This window comes from Benincasa hispida, chromosome 9 (genome assembly GCF_027475165.1).
Source record: "Benincasa hispida cultivar pf3 chromosome 9, pf3_genome.v1.1, whole genome shotgun sequence".
In the NCBI taxonomy this organism is placed as follows: Eukaryota; Viridiplantae; Streptophyta; class Magnoliopsida; order Cucurbitales; family Cucurbitaceae; genus Benincasa; species Benincasa hispida.
Window position 1 is genome coordinate 92,560,016 of NC_143486.1, and position 23,436 is coordinate 92,583,451.

Here is a 23,436-nt window from a genome sequence, read left to right on the forward strand (position 1 = left end):
AAACTAACATCCAAGGTCATTGAATAAAACTTGAACAGTATGTGGTAGACATACACGGAGATCACGTTCAAGTAATGGCCTAAAAGGTCTCTATATGGTTAAGGTTAGGTGCCTTATCCTGGTGACACTATGGATACGACCCACTTTATAATTTTTATATGAGTTGTAAGTGTTACAAAAAAATATGATCCATATTGTTCATGTGAAGACATGTGAGTGGGGATAGAGTATATAAAGAGTTTATATATAAGACTGGACCACGAAATAATTAGTTTCTTAGTCTAAAACCATTGCTTGTAGACACTAACTTTTCACTAGGATGACCATAAGTAACTTGGCCTTAATTCTAGATGAGTTGTGAACATCTATCTATGAGGGTAAACCTTTGATCTGTATGGGTGAGAATGGTTTGTTTCATCGATTCAATATATCTACCATTTTGGGGTTTTGTCCAAGTAGGGAGCTAAGAACACAATTACACAAGATGGAATTCACTCTTTCCCATATAAAGGGAAAGTAGATAAATTGCTCCCTTAATAGCTGATCCTGAAACTTGAACAATGAGACCCCACCTACTCATTGGTCCGAGAGGGTACAGTTTATAGTTAGACTATAAATTGTTTGTTCATTAGAAGAATCGGTGGCAACTAAGGAGTTAGATATAACTATAAAGGTAAAATGATAATTTTGACTCAACTGTAGTTACGAGCAATTTGTGAAGGGTCAACTTACTGTTAATTGGTTATATCCAATATATATAGTTAAAAATTTTAGTTGGTTAATCTCATATCATCGAAACTTCTAATCTGTAGGTCCAATAAGTCTCCTTATTAGCTCACTAAGGATAGAAACAAAAATAATCATTTTTGGAATAATTTGAATTGTTCAGATTATTATGTGAATTCAAGTAATTAATTATATTGATATGATTAATACGAAGTATAATATATGTTGATACATCATAATTTACAGTTAATTATAAATATGATTTATAATTAAAACTATATAATATGTGAAAGAAAAATATTTGAATAAGATTCAAATATTTTAAATAAGTTTTATACTATAGATTAAAATTTAATATGAATTTGATTCATATTAAAATTATAGGTTAAAAGTAGAGTTATAATATGATTATAAATGCATGTAATATACTTATTAATGGTTAGTTAACCATGTTATAAACACTATATTAATGTTATTTCAGCAAACGTGGGGATGAGAGTTAACGTAACTCCCTCCTCTTCTCCCTCTTATTCCTTCTCTATGTAAAACAGAGAGACCTCCTTGCACTTGTACTCTCTCTCACTCTCACAAAGATCAAGAAAAAACTTTTCCTGCTTAAATTCTCTTGAAGCCCACACTTCATTTCCTTGTGTCTTGAGAATAATGAGGATTCCGATTGATGGTGTTCACATTGGTGGAACAATTCTTGGATATTTATAGTAGCGTTGATCGTGACCTTGGAGGGAATTGTTTGAAGATTTACGGATTCTTCAAAGGTAACATTCTTCATCTTTAATTTTTAGGATTGAAAAATCAATATGCTTGGCTTATTTTTATTTTAGTAAAAATTAATTTTGATTTTCACAATCCCAGTTAAAAAACACTACGTTTAATCGCTTTCGCTTTGGGATTCAATCCCTTAAAAAAAAACAGGACGTGATCAACACTTTCTCTTCTTGATTCACAAACAGGGCATACTGGCATTAATTCGATTCCTTTCTTTGCCAAATTTGTTCTTGTTGCTAATTTATTCTTCAGGGAACGCCAAAGCAAAAGTCTGATTTTTAAAGTAACATTCAGCTTCCAAACCTTCTTCCAAATATTCTCCATATAATTCTCACTTGATGAGTTAATACATAACCTTGATTTCTGAAACCATTTGTACCTTGGTTTTATAGAATATAAACCCATTTTTATCATAGTGCCAAACCATCTTATCTTCCTTCTTTAGATTCGGGGGAAGTTTTTTAATAATTTCACAAATCTTCTGGAATAGTTGCTGTGATAAGAAGATCAATATTCCATACACCATTCAGTTTGATAAATTAAGAGACTAATGCTTGATCAAAAGAATTATTTAAACACTTTCATTTGGAATCCATGGGTCATGAGGAACATTATCACAATCAATTCATTGGCTACTCTATATCTTAAGCCTTTTTTTTAAGAAAGGAGTAGCTCCACCATATGCTCTTCCATAAGTATATGGGTCATTCTCCCCAGGTTCAACATTCAAGACATTACAATCTCTATAATATAGACTCTTCATCACACCCTTGAAACTAATAGGTTTAGTTCTAAAAATAACCTCCAAGCATGCTTTGCCATTAATGCTTGGTTAAAACCTTCCATACCACTTATGGATCATCAACCATCTAAATTAGAGGTGAAAGTAAAGTTTAAAAGCTTATCTAACATACAATTTAAAGGTGAAAGTAGAGTTTAAGAACTTTAAATTTTCATAAAAACTAAAATAAAAAATAAAAAAATAAAGGTACCAAACAGGGCTTGAGAATTCAAATGTTTACCTAAGAAATATGAAAACGACAGTTAAGAAATTAAGAGAAACAAACACAATTTTCAAAAATAAAATACCAAATAGTTACCAAACTAATCTAAATGTCATCGAATGAGATATTATTTATGCTTTCTAAGTTACACTCATTCATGTAGCAAACTTTGCTTTTTTAAATAATAGATATTTAAAAGAGATGCTTGAAGATGGTGCAATCTAGACTCCACCTTTACTATGTATATATTTTTAAAATTTCATTTTTGATTAAGATTATATTTGATTGTAAGAAAACTAGTTATGAAATTAAGGTGATTCATTATGCAGAACACAAATATTCCACAGATAGTCTTGACAATCTCAGAAAAAAAATAAAGTACCAACAACTAATTAAACAAGCAATACACCGAGTTTGGTAATCCAGTTCGTGATCTGCCACCTATGTCTAGGGAGCAATGTGTCTGGGAAAGATAAATTCACTAATATGAAAAGTTGAGCATTTGCAACATTATATTTATCTGTAAAATAATGGCAAAAACAATAAAACATGTAGAGCCTAACTTATTATTGATCACGTAGGCTATCCCAAGATGTGAGACTTTTTCTCGATAGAACTTAGGCACCTCCTAAGTTTGTGCATATTAATGATGAATCACTTAGGTTCCCCCTAAGTGTGAGAACACCTTCTCTTCGATGCTTTATCTTTCCACTATCCAAATAAGACCACTTCAATAAACTTAAGCTCCCATTAAATTTGAGAATTCCTTCTCTATCAATGTTATCTTAGGATCCCCTTAAGGATGAGAGGTCCTTTTCAATCAATGATGCCTTAGACTCCCCCTAAAAATCAAGAAACTTCTCAAGATTGCTTAGAATAACTCACCAATAATAATACAACATACCACAAAATAACTACCATACTTCTTGCTATGGAGATCTTTGTTGAAAGGCAAATGCTCAATTCTAGACTCAAAAGTGGTAACCTTAGCAAATCCAAAAACTTGCTTTTAAATAAGCATAGCAGGAGAAGAACAATACTCATTCAATATCGACATACCATAACTAAGGAAAACATCCCAAATTAATAACAATGCAGAATATTCTCATAAGAAAAAATAATATTACAAAAATAACATCCGAAATGAGATCTTATGAGACATTTTTTAGGACACCATTAAATCAAAATAATAACAATTTTAATCACTCTTAAACAAATATAATCAATTTAGAACTCCAACAAGTTAAATAAAAGCGATTAAGTCATAACATTAGTTTAAGTTATAATTTAAGTTGAGTTATTTGATGCCTTGATTAGTTGGAGATTTTCAATGTTATGTTACTTTTTGTCTATAGAAGGTTCTAAAATCATTCTTAAATAAAACGACGCTCTGTTACACAATACTCTTTTGGGGGTTTTATTTTATTTTATTTTATTTTTTTAATTCTTAAATTCTTAAATGTTGACAACTCTTTTGATTATTAATATTGCATATAATGCGATTTCCTATACAAATTAAGGGAATAAGAATCGGTAACAGAAAATAAAAGTTCCCACTAATTAAGGCTTTTAAAGGCCTTTTCTTTTTTTATTAAAAAAAAAAAAAAACCTTTCTTGGAAATTACTTCTTCCCCGTTGACGCCAAAATTATTAAAATAATAATAATAATAATAAAAGACTTAAAAAAATTTATTAAAAAAAATCTTTTGTTGAATTTGTGTAAAGTGATATCATGCCAAGATGAGAAAATTACTCTGAGTAAGTTTAGATTCATGTAAACTTTTGTGGTTAGTATTATTCGCTCTTCCCAGAAGGTTAATTGCTGTCCAGATTTAAGGAGTCAATCAAATACATCATTAAAAATTTAGGAACTTATTAGACATATTTTAAAGTTCACAGATCATATATAAAAATTAAAGATTTCCATTTATCTTATGGGTATCGCTCGAATAAGGTCGGGAATGAGGGTAGGGAGAATTTTCTTCCCATTGAGCGCTAAACATGGACGGAAAGGGGGAATGTTCCCGTCCTCAATCTCGACTCCAACCTCGCCCCCGATGAATATAACATATTTATATCATATTTATGTTGGAGTTAACATGCAATTAGCGGAAGATATCAAGATCATTAATCACTTTAATTCATCAATTTTAGCAATTAAGACAATATGCTCATAGAATAATAAAGAGGATTTTAGTCTTACCTTTGTAGAACTCTTCAATTCAACAAATCCAGTTCAAATCTCCTCAACAAATCCTTGTAACTACCACTTGATCTTCCCTGCTATTCTCTTGGACCTTAGATTGATTTGTGGAAATCAAAACGAGTTCTAATAGAATGAATTTTGTAAGAGGAGAAGACTGTTTTTAGGTGTTTAGGTGAAGAACTCTTCTTCTTTCAACCAGCAAAAACTCAACAGTAATTCAATTGCATCGCCTTTTGAATTTGACACCTCAAATTGCACAAATTGGAAGCAAGAAGGAGGTGAAATTCAATAATGGAGAAAGTGGGAATCCCATTTTCTTCCATTTTTTAATTAAATTGAATAATAATTAAATATAGATTTGATTTGGAATTAAATTTCAAAATCTAAAATTAATTCAATTTAATTTTTAACCAAAATTAATTCTAATAATTAATTTGGAATAAAACTAAATTTAATTAAATTATTTAATTTATTTGAAATTTGATATCAAATATCAAATTATTCAACCACCGATTCCTAATACATGAATCCATATTCATGTAATTAATATTTAAATAAAATTTAAATATTATCCAATTCTTTAATTTCGTTTAATTAAACATGTAATTATATCGTATATAATTATTGATTCTATTTGAATGTTTCAAACTTACTCATCACTTTTAATCCGTTTGTGAGCTAGTAGAGGACCTAATGGACCTAAAAATCATGGTCCAACAATGCTAGATTAATTGGCTAAACTTTTAAACCAAATTAATCTAACATTTATTAACTATCGGGTTACTCCATTAAAATCCAATTAGTTGGACTCTTCTTACTGTAGATATATCTCTGTCCACTTGATTTAATACTAATCAGTAAGTTGATCCTTCACAGGTTATTCGTAATAATGGTCGGATTAAATGCTATTTTACCCTCGAAATTACATCTTACTCCTTAAATCACACATTGATCCTCTAATCAATGCCAATGAGAGGGTGAAGAACAAGCTCTCTACTATTCCTAAAAGCAGGTAGGAGGGAATTTTATCTTGCACCCCATGTCCCCAACTATCTACCTGACATTACCCATGAAATGGGAGATTTATTGAATTAGCGCTTTTGAGTTAACCCTCACCTATGCAAATCTAAGGATAATCCCGAATAAACAAGAGTTCCTAGTTAGCTCAGGATTAAGGTTGAGTTACCTAGATCATCCTCTTGAAACAGTCAATCTTAAACAGTAAACAATGATATAAAGTAAAAGTGACATTTTTTCTTGGTCTGGTCTTATGCAAACTCTTTGCATAATTGCATAAGATGCCCCACTCGCATGTATCCATATAAACGATTTAGGATCATATCGTTTGTATTAAATACAAAGTGGGTCACATCTGATAGTGTTATGTACCCAACCTTATTCGTATACTATAGTTCTGGCTATTTACTCAAACTTTATCCATTCCTATGTCTCCACATAAAGTTCAAATACTCATGTAATAGTCATAGATCTTAGTTTATTGGATTTAGCTTTACATGTGCAATTCAGTAATAGTTTTATTGAATAAACATCAATAACATATTTATTGTCAATATAATATGTTTAATCTTACAAACTGCGAGTTTTAGAACATATAACCCAACAATTTATACATGTATATATAATAAACTCACATTTCATACACACACACTAAATACTTTAAAAAATCATTGCTTCTTTAATTAGCTATTTTCTAAATTTCATCTCAACTTTTTCATATTTTAGTACATTTCTAAGATATAGATGTTTGAATATTTAAGTTGAAGCCTAAGAAGCTACAATATCGTAAAATTTAAATTTTAACTTTTAATAACTATGAGATTAAATATTTTAAATATAATTTTTGCATATAAAATATAATTTTTTTTATTGAGAAATTTTATAATGTTTTCATGAATAAAAAATTATTGGAAATGACCATTTAATATTAAAAACTTTATTTGATCGAGAATAAATTTAAATTTTTTTTAATAAATGAATATGTTAAAAATAATGAACAAAGAATTTTCCCGCGGAAAATTTTGCGGGGATGGAGATTGAAATAGGGGACGGGATAGGGATCTATCCCGCCTTATGAACATCTATAATAGAAACAAATCAGAAGTCCATGGACTAAATTTATGTTCTTGTATGGAATTGTGCTCCCCGAACCCATGGACACCATTGATCAAATGGCTAACAATTCAAAGTGTATGGTGGAGATGTTGTTAGTGACCTGAATATACTTAAATACAGTATATTTGCGTTAGTTTAATTAATTTAGGATTTGTTTTAGGTCATGACGTTTTTTTAATCAAAATTAGAGTATATGGGTATTTTGAACATTTTCTAATTACATAAAAAAAATCGTTTTGCTATTTTTACAATTTGAATTTTTTTTCTATTTTTAAAAATTAAGGATTTTTTTTTTTTTTTTTTTTTTGCAAATTACAAAAACCACCTTGAGAGTATCGTAATAGTTGCAATTACACCAACCATTAAACTTTCAATTGTAAAAAGTTGACCTTCAAACTTCTATAAGTGTAAAATTGGACCCATAAACTTACAATAACAGTAGAAATTAGAACTCCAAATGATAAAAAATGAGCCCTCAAGCCTATACAATTGTTACAATTTCTACCATTGTGCAAGTATGAAGATCTAATTTTAACTCTCGTACAAATTTTAGTACTCAATTTTTACAATTGAAAGTTTGAGAATATAATTACAATTATCATCCTATCTTTTAGTTTTTTTTTTCTTTTTTTTAATGTCTATAAATATAAGCAACCTTTAATTTTTTCTCTTTTAATTTCTCTCACTTTGACCGAACAAGTCTGACGTTTTAGGAATCTAAACCCTAAATTAAATGAAAGAAAAACGAGTAAAAGAATAATAATATTTAATGCACAAATTAATTCGATCACATGGCTATTGAGCTTCAATATATAAAGAGAACTACTCCTCAAAGCTCTATGCAAAGCAAACAGAAACAAAAGAAAAAACAGAGGGAAAAAAACGGAAAGGAGTTGGGAGATGGCGAGGAAAAGCAAATCATACCATCCAAGGGCTAAGCTATCAAGAGATCAGCTACTTATAATCTTCAAAAACCATGACAGCGACAAGGATGGCCGCCTGAGCACCTCCGAGCTCACCGAAGCCTTCCGATTTATCGGCGCCTTTTTGCCATCTTATAGAGCTCGTCTCGCTCTTCTTCATGCTGATTCCGACAGAGACGGATTCATCGGCGAGAAGGATTTTGAATTACTCGTCAAATATTCCGAGCAACGCGAATACACCATCATTTGATTTTTTGCCTTCTTTTTCTAAACTATTTTTGTTTTTACAATATGGTTTAACGATCTCGAGTATAACTGTTGAACAGTAGTACTGTAAAAAGTACCATCTTTGAATAAAAGATAGTTTATCGTGAACTTCCATGAAGCGTGTCTTGTTGATTATTGGAAGATTTTTGTATATATATAACTATTTTGATATATTAAGTTTCGTAATTTTGATATGATTGACGAGGTGATATTAGAGTTTTATTAGAAGGCTATGTAAAGCCTTGCTACCATGTTGTTTTGAAGAGTTTTACCATAAATAAAATATATATGAGCATGTGTGCTTGTTGAAAGTTTGATTAGAGAGAATTTCCCTTGAAATTTGCAATTTGTACGTTGAGTTTCATACTAAGAACATTTAAATACGATTGATCTATTGATTTATTGGATTTTGAAAACTAAGAAAAGTAGTTCTTAAAATTTTTTTTTTTTTTTCTGGAATTTGTTTAAGTTTTAATGTTCAATAAAACTACACTTTTTTCTTTTTCTTTTTAAAAAATTTTCAAACATGGCTTGATTTTTTAAACACATTTTATAGAAAGTAGACAACACATAACATAGAATATTTAGAAGTGAATTAGAGTTTAAAAGCTTTAAAATTTCAAAAATCAAAAGTCGAAAAAAATGGTTATCAAACGGGATTTAAGAATTCAAATATTTACCTATGAAATATGAAAATAACGGTTAAGAAATTATGAGAAGCAAACACAAATTTCAAAAATAAAAAGATGAATAGCTATCAAACTATATCTAAATGTTATCAAGCGAGGCATTATTTTCCATAGAAAAATATGCTTCCCAATTTGCACTCATTCATGTGACAAACCTTACTTTTTTAAACAAGAAATATTTAAAGGAAATGCTTGAAAATTAGTACAACCTAGACTGCACCCTAGGCAATCACATAGACAACAAATAAACTCCCAACAACTAATTAAACAAGCAACACACAGAGTTTAGTAATCCAGTTCATGATCCACCACCTACGATCGAGGGCAATATGACCGGGACAGATAAATTCACTAATATAAAAAGTCAAGTGTTAACAACATTGTACTTATTTGTAAAGTAATGACAATTACAATGACACACGTAACAACCTAACTTATTGTTGATCATCTTGTTGGGATGTATGCCCTAAAGACTCGTAGTTTTATGTTAGTTGAATCAATGGTTGATTAATTTTATATTACTTGTGAAATCATCCATTAACCTAAGATCCAAGATTATTTGATGTAATTTAAACATGTATGTGGAGACATACAAGTGGATCATGTTTAAGTGATAATCTAAATGGTCTATAGTATATGGATAAGGTTTGATATCTTATCTTGGTAACACTACTGATACGACCCGTTTTGTAGTTGTTATAATTATTGTGAAGTACTACAAATAATCTGATCCTGATCATTCTTATGGAGATATGTGAGCGGGAGTATCTTATATAAAAGAGTTTGTATAAAGACCGGACCACGAAATGTTAAGTCACTCTTTATAACGCCATTACTAGAAGAGACATACATTTCATCACGATGACCATAGATGACTTGGCCTTAATCCTAAGTGAGTTGTGAACTCTTGCCTATGAAGACAATCCTTTGATTTGTATGTGTGAGAGTGGCCAGATTCGTTGGCTTAATAAGCTTACCATTTTGGAGATTCATCTGATTGGGGAGCTGGGAACACAGCTACATAAGAAAAAGGACTTCACTCCTTCCCTATAGTTAGAGTAAGAAGATAAATTGCTCCCTTAAGGGCTGATTCCGGAGCTTGAACAATGAGATACCTCACCTTCTCCTGGCTCGAGAGAGGTTCGATCATAGTTGGACTATGACTAAATGTTCATTAGAGAGATCAGTGGTACTTAAGGAGTTAGATGTAACTACAGGGGTAAAACAGTAATTTGATCTAGCTGTACTTACGAGTAATTTGTGAAGGGTTAATGCACTGTTGATTGGTTATATCCAATGGATAAATAAATATATCTATAGTTCGAAGAGTTCAACTGTCGGTCTTTAGTAAAGTGACTGACAGTTAATGAATGTTGATTAATTTGATTAAAAGAGGTTAATCAATTAATCTCATATCATTGAAGCTTCATTCTATAGGCTCATAAGATCCCTTCGTTAGCTCAATGAGGACTGATGAGAATCAAATTAATTTTCGTGTGATTTGAATTGTTCAAATTAATTAAAGGGAATTTAATTATATAAGTTACAGTTAAATAATTTATATTGATACATTATATAATATAATGTATGTTGATACACTTTTATGAGAGAAATAAATATTTGAATATGATTCAAATATTAATTATACGAATATGATTCATATAAAAATTATAAGTTAAAATTTAGTGTGAATATGATTCATATTAAATTTATATAGTTTTATGAGAGAAATAAATATTTGAATATGATTCAAATATTAAATATATGAATATGATTCATATAAAAGTTATATTTTAAAATTTAATGTGAATATGATTCATATTAAATTTATATAGGTTTATGAGAGAAATAAATATTTGAATATGATTCATGTATTAATTATGTGAATATGATTCATATAGAAATTATATGTTAAAATTAATATTAATATGATTCATATTAAATTTATAGTGTTTGATGGGAGGGTTTGTTATTTGAATGTGATTCAAATATTAAATTATATGAATGTGATTTATATAAAATCTATAGGTTATATTATAAGGTTATATTATATGTGATATAATATAAACTATAGGTTATATGTTATATGTGATATAACATATAATTTAATATTTATATATATTAAGTTAGTTTATATATTTATTTATTTATTAAAATTCAAATTTTGAATGAATAGAAAAAGGGGAGGGAGTTATAACTCCCTAAATTCTCAAATCTCTCAAGAGAGAAAGAAAGGTTCTCTGATCATCATCTCCTTCCTCATCTTTCTCTCTGGTTTTTCTACAGAAATTTTTCTCAGAAAAATCTGTCATACTCTTCCCTAAATTGAGATTGAGTGCAAGCTCATACCTCTGCACGATTCTCGTCCCTAAGAATAACGGAAAGACCCCTGGTGGTATCCGGTTATAGTATTCATGAGATCGGGAGAAGACGACGTGACTTGGAGAGGAAAGCAAAGAATATTGGCCTTCAATGGGTATGTGATATCCTAACCCTTTTTCTTCTTCTTGTACGATAGAAAACATGTTTAATTAGTTTTGTTTATCCTATATTTCCGTCATCTAATTATTTTTTTGTAAAATTAAAATTGGGACACGATTTATTCCGCTGCAGGAAATTTCAATCCCTTCACACCTAGGCTCTCCCTAGATGTGAGAGTTCTTCTTAGTAGTACTTAGGCACCTCCTAAATATGTGAATATTAATGATGAATCACTTATGCTTCTCTTAAGTGTGAGACACCTTCTCTTCAATGTTTTATCTTTCAATTATCAAATGAACATAACTTCACTTGATAAACTTAGATTTCCCCTAACTTTGAGAACTCCTTTATCGACGTTACTTTAGGATTTCCCTAAGGATGAGAGATCATTTTCAATCAACGATGCTTTAAGCTCCCCTTAAAGGTCAAGAAACTTCTTAAGATTGCTTCGAATAACTCAACAACAATGGTACAACATGCTGCAAAATAACAATCAAACTTCTTGCTATAGAGACCTTTGTTGAAAGGCTACGAAACTCAATTATGCTCAATTCTCAACTCACAAGCGGTAACCTTGACAAACCAAAACCGAAACTTGCTCTTAAATAAGCACAACGGAAGAAGAAAAATATTTCCATTTGATATCGTCATACCATAAATAAGGAAAACATCCCAAAATAATAACAATGCAAAACATTCCTAATAAGGAAAAAATGTTGTAGAAACAACATTCGAAATGAGATCTCGTGAGACATTTTCTGGAACAACCATTAAACCAAAATAACAACAATTCCAACCACTCTTAAATAAATATAGCCAATCCAGAACTCCAACTAGTTAAATAAAATAGATTTAGTCATAACATTAGTTTAAGCTATTTAAGTTTGGCTATTTAATGCCTTCATTAGTTGGAGATTTCAACTGTTATGTTACTTTTTTGTCTATAGAAGGTTCTAAAAGCATTCTTAAATAAAAAGAAGCATTGTTTCTGAATACTCTTTTGAGTTTTTTTTTTTTTTTTTTTTTTTTTTTTTTTTTTTTTTTTAATTCTTAAATTCTTAAATGTTGACAACTCTTATGAGTTGTTAATTAATATGCATATAATGCTATTTCCTATACAAATTAAGGGAATAAGAATCCGTAATAGAAAATAAAAATTCCCACTAATCAAGGCTTTCAAAATTATTAAAATAAACAATAATAATAAAAAAGAGTTTAAATTTTTTTATTTAAAAATTCTTTTGTTGAATTTGTGTAAAATGATAGTTTAGATTTATGTAAACCTTTGTGGTTAGTATTATTCACTCTTTCCAAAAGTTTAATTACTCTCGAGATTTATGAAGTATAACGTATGTTGTATGTGTTTATATAATCGAGCTATCCTGTTGTCTTTGTTATTTATCCTTCAAATGATGGGATCAAAGGCAGGGACGAATCCACATGGGGCCCTCATTTAGTTCTGGTATTTGATATTATATAATATGAATCAATAAATCTAACAAATTTTAGACTTGGCTCGGTGGTAGTTAAGTTCACATGACGTAAGTGAAGCTTTCTTTTTCTTTTTTTTCTCCTAATTTTCTTAACCTTCTGTTTTTTTTTAATTCAAATATTTATCTCTTTTTTTTAACACTTAAAATCAGTTTTAAAAAATTATTTCTAATTTTTATTTTTCTCACAAACAAATAAACATACAAGTATATAAATAAATTTTAATCTTTAATAAATTTTTTTAAGAAAATTAATTGTTTAAAATGATAAAACTACTAAAAATATTTTTAAATATAACAAAATGTCAATGTTTATACTGATAGACAGTGACATTTTGTTATATTTGTAGATAAGTTTGTTCATTTTACTATATTTAAAAACAACCTTTGTTTTAACTTTAGTTTTATTTTAAGAAACTTCTAATAAATATTTCAAATCTCATTATATGCTTATATATTTGTAATTTTGTAATTAATATTACTTAATTTAAATATTAATATAATGTATTTTATATTTATATAAATGTTGATTTACAATTTTAGTCTCTAAAATTTCAAAATTGTGTCAAATAAGTCACAAATGTCTAAAAAAAATCACAAACTTTCAATTTTGTATACATTTCAAACATATTAAAAACTAAAATCGATTATTTTATTGGACAAAGAAAATTATTTTGTATTTAATTGAGCCTTTAAATTTCAATTAGTACATAAAAAATAATAAATCGATTTAAAAAAAACATATAATAGGATCCATTGGACATAAAATTACATTTATATATGATATAACAAATAATATATATATGGATACCTATTGGATAGAACTTGGAACTATAGACCATGGAAATCTACCAAATACACGATAAAAATTTTAGGGGCTCATTATATACATTTTAAAGTTCAGAGATCATATATAAAAGCTAAAGATGTTCATTTATCCTACAAGTATCCCGCCTTGAACGAGGTGAAAAATCCTAATTTGATGGAGAATAGGGGAAGGATTGAAGAGAATTTTCTCCCCATTGGCTAAACGGAGTGTGGATGGAGAATCCCCTCATTTATACCATATCTATGCCATATTTATAATGAACTCACATTCAATATGCATAGATACAAACACTAAATACTTTAAAAAATCATAGCTTCAATAAGTAGCTATTTTCTAAATTCATCTCAACTTTTTCATATTTTAATATATTTTTAAGATATAGATGTTTTAATATTTAAGTTGAAGTCTAGGTTACGATATCGTAAATTTAAAATTTAACTTTTAGTAATTATAAGATTAAATATTTTAATTATATATTCGCATATAAAATATTATTGTTTTTATTGAGAAATTTTAATGGTTTTCTTTGAATAAAAAATATATTGGAAATGACCCATTTAATATTAAAAAATATTTAATTAAGAATAAATTTAAAATTTGTTAAAAAAAATGAATAAATTAAAAATAAGTAATGGAGAATTTTTCCATTTGCGGGGATGGGGACACGGACCAACCTTGCTCTATGGACATCTATGAAAGAAACAAATCAGAGGTCCATGGATTAAATTTCTAATCTTACATAAAATTATGTCACCAACCTGAAATTTTGGATTCATCACCAATCAAAAGGTTAACAATTCAAAGTGTATCATGGAGATCTTGTTAGTGACTTGAATACAGTGTATTTGTGTTAGTTTAATTTGTTTTGGACTTGTTTCGAGTTGCGATATATATATATATATATATATTTATCAAAGTTAGTGTACATGGCTATTTTGGACCTTTGTTAATTATTTAAAAAAAATAATTTTGCTATTTTTACCATTTTGAAAACTTTTTATTATTTTTCTAAACAAAACTTTAAAATTTGTTATTTATCTTGTCGGTCAATAATAATAAGGCTAAACTTATTTATTTATTTATTTTTACAAATTGCAAAACCCCAATTAGAGTACAATGATAGTTACAATTGCACCAATAAATTTTCAATTATAAAAAGTTGTCCCTCAAATTTCTATAAGTATAAAATTGAACCTATAAACTTACAATAACAGTATAAATTAAAACCCCAAATAATAAAAAATAAACCCTCAAACTTATACAATTGCTACAATTTTTACTATTGTACAAGTTTGAAGATCCAATTTTAACTCTTGTACATATTTGAAAACTCAATTTTTACACTTGAACGTTTGAGAATATAATTGCAACTGTCACCATATACTTTAAGTGATTTTTCTTTTTTTTGCTTTTTTTAATTTTAATTTTTTTTTTTTTTTTGTCTATAAATATAAGCAACCTTTAATTTTTCTTCTTTTAATTTTTCTCACTTTGACCGAACAAAGCTGACATTTTAGGAATCTAAACCCTAAATTAATTTAAAGGAAAACGAGTAAAATAATAATAATAATAATATTTAATGCACAAATTAATTTGATCACATGGCTATTGAGCTTCAATATATAAAGAGAACTACTCCTCAAAGCTCTATGCAAAGCAAACAGAAACAAGAGAAAAAACAGAGAGAAAAAAAAAAGAGAAAGGAGTTGGGAGATGGCGAGGAAAAGCAAATCATACCATCCAAGGGCTAAGCTATCAAGAGATCAGCTACTTATAATCTTCAGAAACCATGACAGTGACAAGGACGGCCGCCTGAGCACCTCCGAGCTCACCGAAGCCTTCCGATTTATCGGCGCCTTTCTGCCGTCTTATAGAGCTCGTCACGCTCTTCTTCATGCCGATTCCGACAGAGATGGATTCATCGGCGAGAAGGATTTTGAATTACTCGTCAAATATTCCGAGCAACGCGAATACACCATCATTTGAATTTTCACCTTCTTTTTCTAAACTATTTTTGTTTTTACTATATGGTTGGACCATATCGAGTTTTAACGGTTGAACAGTATGGTAAAAAGTACTGTCCTTGAATAAAGTATATCGATGAATAATTAATATCTTATCTATTGAATTTGAAGATTTTGGCGTATATATAACTATTTGAAATATGTTAAAATCAAGAGTGAAAATTTTGATGTTGGTATCAAAATCTAAATTCAATTTTACGTATATGTCGATCGGATATTTCTATTAATAAAAAAGTTTAGAAAATTTGTTTGGATGAATAATTAAGTTACTTTTACTTTCAATTTAAAGTTATTCATACCAAATAGATAACATTTTTTGTATTTTACAATACAAATATTTATAAAAGGTATTTGTAGATATTTAATATGAAGCCTTCCATTTTCGAATATATTAGGGATATTTTCATCTGGGTTAAAATTAACAAATTTGATGTAGTTCAGTTATAATATTATATCTTAAACATCATACATACATATACAAATTATTTCATCATTTTTTCCTATCACTACGGACGAAATATAGGATATGCTAATAATCCTTGGAATTGGATGCCTCCAAATTTATTTATTTAGGATAATAAATTATTGTTTATATTTTCTTTAAAATTTTCATGTAATTTTTTTTTTCTAATTTTATCATTTTTATGACATATTAGGTAAGTTTCGTAATTTTGATATAATTGACGATATGACATTAGAGTTTCATAAGGAGGTTAAAGTCTTGTTATCATGTTGTTTTGGAGAGTTTTTACGATAAATGAAATATATATGAGCATATGTGATTGTTTGATTAGGGAGAGCTTCTTTTGAAATTTGCAATTCATGTGTGAGTTTCATATCAAGAACATTCAAATAAGATTGATCTACTAAAATTTAGGTACAAATAATTGAATAATGCATCTAGATATTATGTACTTTCACATTCAGCTTTTAAATTTAGGTACAAATAATCAAGAGAGTAATAGAAAATGTTTAATTTAAAAGATTTAGAATAATAATAATTTAAATATTATATAAAAGGTTATTCCACTTTTTTGTTGTAAAAAAAAAAGTGTAAATGCATGTGAGGTATCTACATTTTGTTATTGTTGTTGATTGAAGAAGTACTAAGTTGTGTGTGGCTCCAGATCTTCATTAACCTATTAACAAATAAATGAAATAAGAAAATGCACACATAAATACATGATCTATAAGAAAAATGTACCTTGGACAAAGAAAAAAGGAAAATTAAATTAATAAATGACCTCAAATATTTCAATCTTGAATCTCTTCTCTCCATCTCTACACAAAAAAAAAAAAAAAAAAAGGAAAATTCACAGTCACATATCTATATATAAAAAAATGAATATTAAAAGAAGAAAATAATGTGGTTTTTTTTCACCTTCTAGTTTTTTATTGTAACTTTGTGAGGATGAATAAAAATGTACGTGAAACAAAAAAAAAAAAATAATAATAATAATTAAGAAATTACCTCAAAAATTTCAATCTTGCATCTCTTCTCTATATCTCTACAAAAAGAAAAACAAAAGAAAAAATATTTCTATATGAAAAATAGATACGACAAAAATGAAAATTAGAAGAAGAAAGTGATGTGATATTTTTCCCTCTTAGTTTTATTGGATAATTATCAATATTTTTCAAGAAGTTTCTTTATTATTAAGAAGTTTCTTGGAGACAATTTTGGGCCATTAAATCTTACACGTTGTCGAAGATCAATTCATAGTCATTAGATCATTCACATCTCTCTAGAACACTTGGAGTTATTGGATCATTTACATCTATGAATAACAATTTTCAGCTATTGGATTTGCTTGATGGCCAAGTTTCTTTGGGACCCATGATTGCCAAACCATCCCAAAATTTCCAACAAATGAATGAGATAAAATAAAGAAAATTTCTTCTCATAAGAGAGCTTGGTGTTCCCCTATAAGAAAGAAAGTTTGTAACTCCTATTTTCATATAGTGGAATTCTTCTATCCTTGCTTGTAGTTTTTATCCTAGTTTGTTGGGGTTTTCTACGTAAAATCACTGTGTGTTATTTTCTCTTTTCTTCTTCTGTTTTTTTTTTACTATTCTCAATCTACTTGTAATTTTACTCTATTAGATCATAATCTCTTTTCTTTACAAGTTTTTTATTTCGATTTTGTGAGCATGAATGAAAGAAGAGAATGGTTTAGAGATGGAGAGAAATTTGAAAGGTTAAAAGAGATGAGGGAAATGTTAATAAGTGGGAGATGGAAGGTTAAGAGAGATCAGAGATGTGAATGAATAAGTGAAAAGCAATGATAGAGAAATAATAAGAGGATTAATTAGATGAAAATAAAATTTGGAGGGTTGTGAAAGTGGGGTGAGAATGGTAGTGGAAGAAGGAGATAGATGAATAACCATAAACAAATTCAAATAAAGCATAAAAAATAATTCATATTTAAATGACAAAATTGCCACCAAATTTAATAGTGAAAAGTCTTACAATAAAATTGTAAAATGGACCAAAAAAAGTTTCTCTAGTGGCTTTTATATATACTATAGATTATAGCAATATAAATGAAATATAAAACAACCTAAGAAACCAACAAATCACTAAGTAGAATCTGTCCATAGATTGATGTGATATTTAATTGTAAGAAAATCACAGTTAAATAAAAGAGATTGAATCACATTAGTTTAGGCTAATTAAGTTTGGTTATTTGATGCCTTGATTAGTTGCAAATTTAAACTGTCATGTTACTTTATTTTTGTCTATAGAAGGTTCTAAAAGCGTTCTTAAATAAAACATAGCTTTATTTCTTTTTTTTGTTTCCTTTTATTATTTTCAAAAGGATAGATTCTTAATTCTTAAATGTTGACAACTCTTTTGAGTTGTTAATATGCATATAATACAATTCCTCTGCAACTTAAGGGAATAAGAACCCATAACAAAAATAAAAGTTTCCAATTTCAAATGCTTTTTCTTTCCTTCTTTTTCTTTTTCTTTTTCTTTTTTTTTTTTTTTTTTAAAAAAAAGATCTTTTATTGAATTTGTGTAAAGTGATGATGTCAAATGTGTTATTGTTCCTATTTTAAATGAGAAAAATGGCTTGCAGTCAAGTTTAGATTCGTTACCTTTGTCCTTAATATTGTTCGTTCTTTTCAATAGTTTAATTATTCTCAAGATTTAGGAAGCATGTGATCCTGTATTAGGTGTGTTTATATAACATAAATTTATATTGTGGGAAATGAAATTGGAGAGAGAACCAAATTTTTCCGACAAGTTTCATGTTGCTCCTTTTAATGGTGAGATCAAATGGTTAATAATTTGGCGCATGTAATTGCGTTTGAAGCTCTTGAGAATATTAAATAAGAAAGATAGATGGAAGACCTTCCAACTTCTAGTAGCTCTATGAAAAGAGTATCGTGAAAATCTTGTTTGATTGAGGCTCTTTGCCTCGTTCCTTAATCGGTTTTAAAAAGCTATTACTTAGAGAACTAAGATGATCAAACCCATAATAAAAAATAAACTCTATTTCTTATATTTTCAAGTGTTTAATTTAAAAAATAAGTTATTTTAGAAGAAATTAAAATATTTGGCAAAATAACTTTTCAGGTATATTTTAATCAGTTTTTATAAAAAATATTTAAATAAAAATGAGTTTTTTTAAAATACACTTTTTTCGCGAATCAATCCAAATGTACTCTTAACGTTTGAACTCAAAATTTTTCTACCAAAAAATACTAAACTCAAATAATCAAAAAAAAAATTTAATGAGATTTTAGTTAAAGGTACATCCTTTGGAATTAGTAAACATATAATTAAAATAATAAAGCAAACTCAAACTGAAATATATAGATTTATACTATATGGTCATTTACTACAAAGGAGGAATTTTTAATTTCTCCTTGTACTCTTAATTCTTTTGTGCGGTTTTTTTTTCTGTTTTTTTTTTTTTTTGTATTTTTTAATTTTACATTCTCTTTTTGTTATTAGGTCCTCAAACTATTCATATTTTATCTACAGATCATTTTATATATTTATATTATATTAAAAGAAACTCTAGTAAATGAAATGTGAAATCATACAATCCTTTAACAAGTAGATATACAGACCCTTTATATAATAACTACACTTCTTATTTTTTATTTATTTATTTTTTTAAGAAATGTGCTTAATGTCTTATTCCATTTTACTAAAAAACATTTGAAATTATTAATGAAAACATCTTACTCATTATTATCACTTTTATTACTTTTAATTTTTATGTCCAATATTTACAATTTAAGCCATGAGAATTATATTCGTTCAATCACGTTTATATTCCATCTTGAAAAATTATGTTTAAAAGATAATTCAACACATTTCAAATTGTGTAAATATTTTTAAATATTTTTTAATATTTAAAAAGGGCATGTCTAGTATTTATTATTTAAATTTAGTTAAAAGTATCAATACAAGAAAATACAATTTTTCCGATGCTTAAATTCGTCAGGAAATGGCCAAAAATGCATCGAGAGATCAACTTCGATGCAGGAACTATCATGGGGAGTTTGATTGGGAAATAACCGTCGGGAGAACATCTCTTGACGGCTAAAGCCCTATAATCCGGAGTTATGAAAATCTCCTGGCGCCTAATATACGCCATCGGGAGATAGAAACACCCGATGGCTATTGATACTTCGTCGATGGTTCACTTTATCTCTCGACGAGGTCCAAGGCTGTTAGGAGTTTGATTCAGCAAATCAATTTTTGAAATGAAACTCCCAATGACATACTAGCCATCAGGAGATAGTTGAACTCTCGATGGAATATCAACAGTCGTCGGGAGATAGTTGTACTAGTCGATTTTTTTTATTAAGATCTCAATAACCTAAAATTTAAAACATTATTAAGCAATTCAAATGTTTTCATATAAAGAACGAAACAAACAAACAAAAGCTGATAAATAGTATTCTTTGTTTTATAAAAGAGAAAAAAGTTTGAAAGATGGTTTACAAAACAAATATGCTTTGAGGAATACATAGAAGAAAGTGTGATGACATCTCCAAACGGCATCTCCAAACAACATCTCGGAAACAATAATTTACCTATAATTACATTAATTAGAGTACATTAATATATATATATAAAGATTAAACGTATAAAGAATTCTCAACCGACCCTCATTTGAAGACTAATCTCAACCCACCCCACACAACATTCAAAATTCATGATAAACCTTTACAAATACACAAAAATACAACAAGTTGAACTCCAAAGCAAGTTTAACTAATTTCAATCCATCTCATACAACATTCAAACTTCACGATAAACCTCTACAAATATCTAAAAATTTATGTCTTAAAGATCTAAAAAAACATGTTTTCAAGATTTTTAACCATTCAAACTAGTAAGAATATATTTGGCTTAACTTTTCAATTGTTTAATTTTTTTAAAAACAAATTTGAAGTATTTGATAACCATTCAAAATAGTTTTTACAATACTTTCAAAGTGTATTCAAAATATTTTTATCAAAAGAGTTTAAATAAAAATAGTTCTTTTGAAAAACATTCTTTTTTTCTAATTATTCCAAACAGGCTTAAAACACAATATCATTTTAAGATTTTATCAATTTTAAAATATATTAGAAAACAGAGAAAAATGTTAACTGATAAGCATGACTTTAGGGGAAAAGCAAGACTAAGTCTAGTTTACATGTGGTACATATGTTTTAGATCAACTTCCAAAAAGAATCAGATTTTTTTTTTTTTTTTTTTAAAAAAAGTTTACTTTAGAAGAGATAAAACTAATAAATTAGATGAATACGTTTGAATTTTTTTAATAATTTTTTAATAAATATTTAGGTTTGTTTGAGATTTCGTTTTTAATTTTTTGTTTTTTTAAAAAAATTATATTTGTTTGTTACCCATTGGTCTGGTTATTTTCACTCTTCTTAAAAAAACACTTTTAAACTACTAGTCAAATTCTAAAAACATAAACAAATTTTTGAAAATAATATTTTAGTTTTATTTTTATTTTGAAATTTTGGCTCGATATCTAAGACGTTAATAGAAAGTTGATAATAAAACATAAAAATGTACGAGTGGAAGTAGTGTTTATAAGTTAAATTAAAAAAACCAAAAATCAAAATTCCATTTGATAATCATTAGGTTTCGATTTTTAGTTTTAAAAAATTATGTTGGCTTTCTTACAACTTCTTTACAATAATTTTCATATTTCCAAACTAAATAATACTTGAATTTTTAGTCAAATTCAAAAACAAAAACGAGTTTCTAAAACCTTTTTTAAGTTACAAATTTGGACTTAGTTTTGAAAAAAGTTTAGTGGATAATAATATAAAAAAATTAATAAATGAAAAATAATATTTAAAAACTTGATTATTAGGTTTAGATATTATTCTTCCAAGGTCTAAATAATAGAGGTCATATCTTAATTAAAGGATAAATTAGCTCTAAGGAATAAAAAAAGATAAATTGGATAAAGTGTCCAACTATCCATAATTACCCACTCATATTTTTAAATGACACATTTATTTTTTTCTTTTATGACAATTATAACTACCAATTATTTTGGATATAGTTTTTTTTTTTAAGAGCAGGTGTATGAAAATTTGAACCTAGATTAAGAATATATTGATATGCAGACTTATTATGTTATCTCACCTTCCTTTTACTTTTGTACCACCTTTTTAGGAATATGTTTAAATCAAATCAAGATATTTGGAAAGATGAATTTAATAGTCAAAGATTTGGAAAGAGAAATATATAAACCATGCAAATATATATATATGTATTCCATAAAAGGTGGTAAGTTTATCCATTCAAATATAAATGTTAGGAACTTTAAGATTAAAATAGATTTTTGCAAGAGTCATTTATTTTGATTTGAAATATGATGAAATTTTGTAAGTCTTCCTCCCTTTCATTCAGCTACTATGAATATTTTTTAAAAATAAAACTATTGTCACAGTTCTTAGTATTTATTCATATTTTTTTCATTTGGACAGATTTTTGTGTTTAAATTTGATATGACATATAATCTGTATGTTGTTGTCCCTTGGTGATAAAAAATATGAATGTTATTTTTGTGGGCTGCCAATGTATCAAACAACTCCAACAATGATTAGGCGCTTCTCGGACGGTGGTGACGTGCATGTAGAGGATGACAGTTGACGTGAACGATAGATGACAATGATTTGAGTGGGAGGAGATTAAGTTGGTATGAACGAGACTAATGATAGGAACAAGATAAAGTTACGATCCCAATTTTAAATGAATATGCAATCAGTCCCTCTTTTTAAAGCGAGATTAATAGTTAGTGTGTGTCGGGTGTAAATATTAGGAAGTAAAGTCTCCACTCTCATATCCTAAAATTGCTTAAGACACAATTCTCAATACCCAAAGATTTCTAACATTCTTCATTTAGGGTTCTGGATTTTAGTCACTACCCACAATTCCCTTCTTTATTTCTATTTATTTTTGTTTGGGCCAAATTGGGCATCCTTATATTTGGACCAACCATGAAACAGAGGGCTCAAACTCGCCTTTTTTATCTTATTTAAATGAGTTTTCTTTCTTTTTCTTTTTAATTCACCTGCAAATGGTAAAAACTACCCTAAAGTATGATAGTAGTTACAATTATACCTTTAAAATTTTAATTTAAAATATTAAACCCTCAAAATTATAAAATTATTAAAATTGGGTCAAATTGGACCCTCAAACTTGCATAATTATATAAATTGTAACATTTGTATAAGTTTATAGAGTTTAGTTTTTTATCATTTGCAGGTTCAAATTCTACAATGTTGGTAAACTTAAGAATCCATAGAGTCCAGTTTTTCTACCATTTTGGTAAACTTGAGAGTCTATAGAATCCAGTTTTAACACTTATAGATATTTAGGACTTA

The 23,436-nt window shown here is 27.9% G+C and overlaps 1 long non-coding RNA gene across 1 annotated transcript; it reads left to right on the top strand.

Moving 5' to 3' along the window:
• The first annotated feature begins 1,224 nt into the window (after positions 1-1,224).
• On the top strand, positions 1,225-8,163 carry LOC150034198 (uncharacterized). Its single transcript, XR_016532288.1, has 2 exons — positions 1,225-1,502; positions 5,599-8,163. It is a non-coding gene; the product is annotated as an uncharacterized LOC150034198 (long non-coding RNA).
• The last annotated feature ends 15,273 nt before the right edge of the window (positions 8,164-23,436 follow it).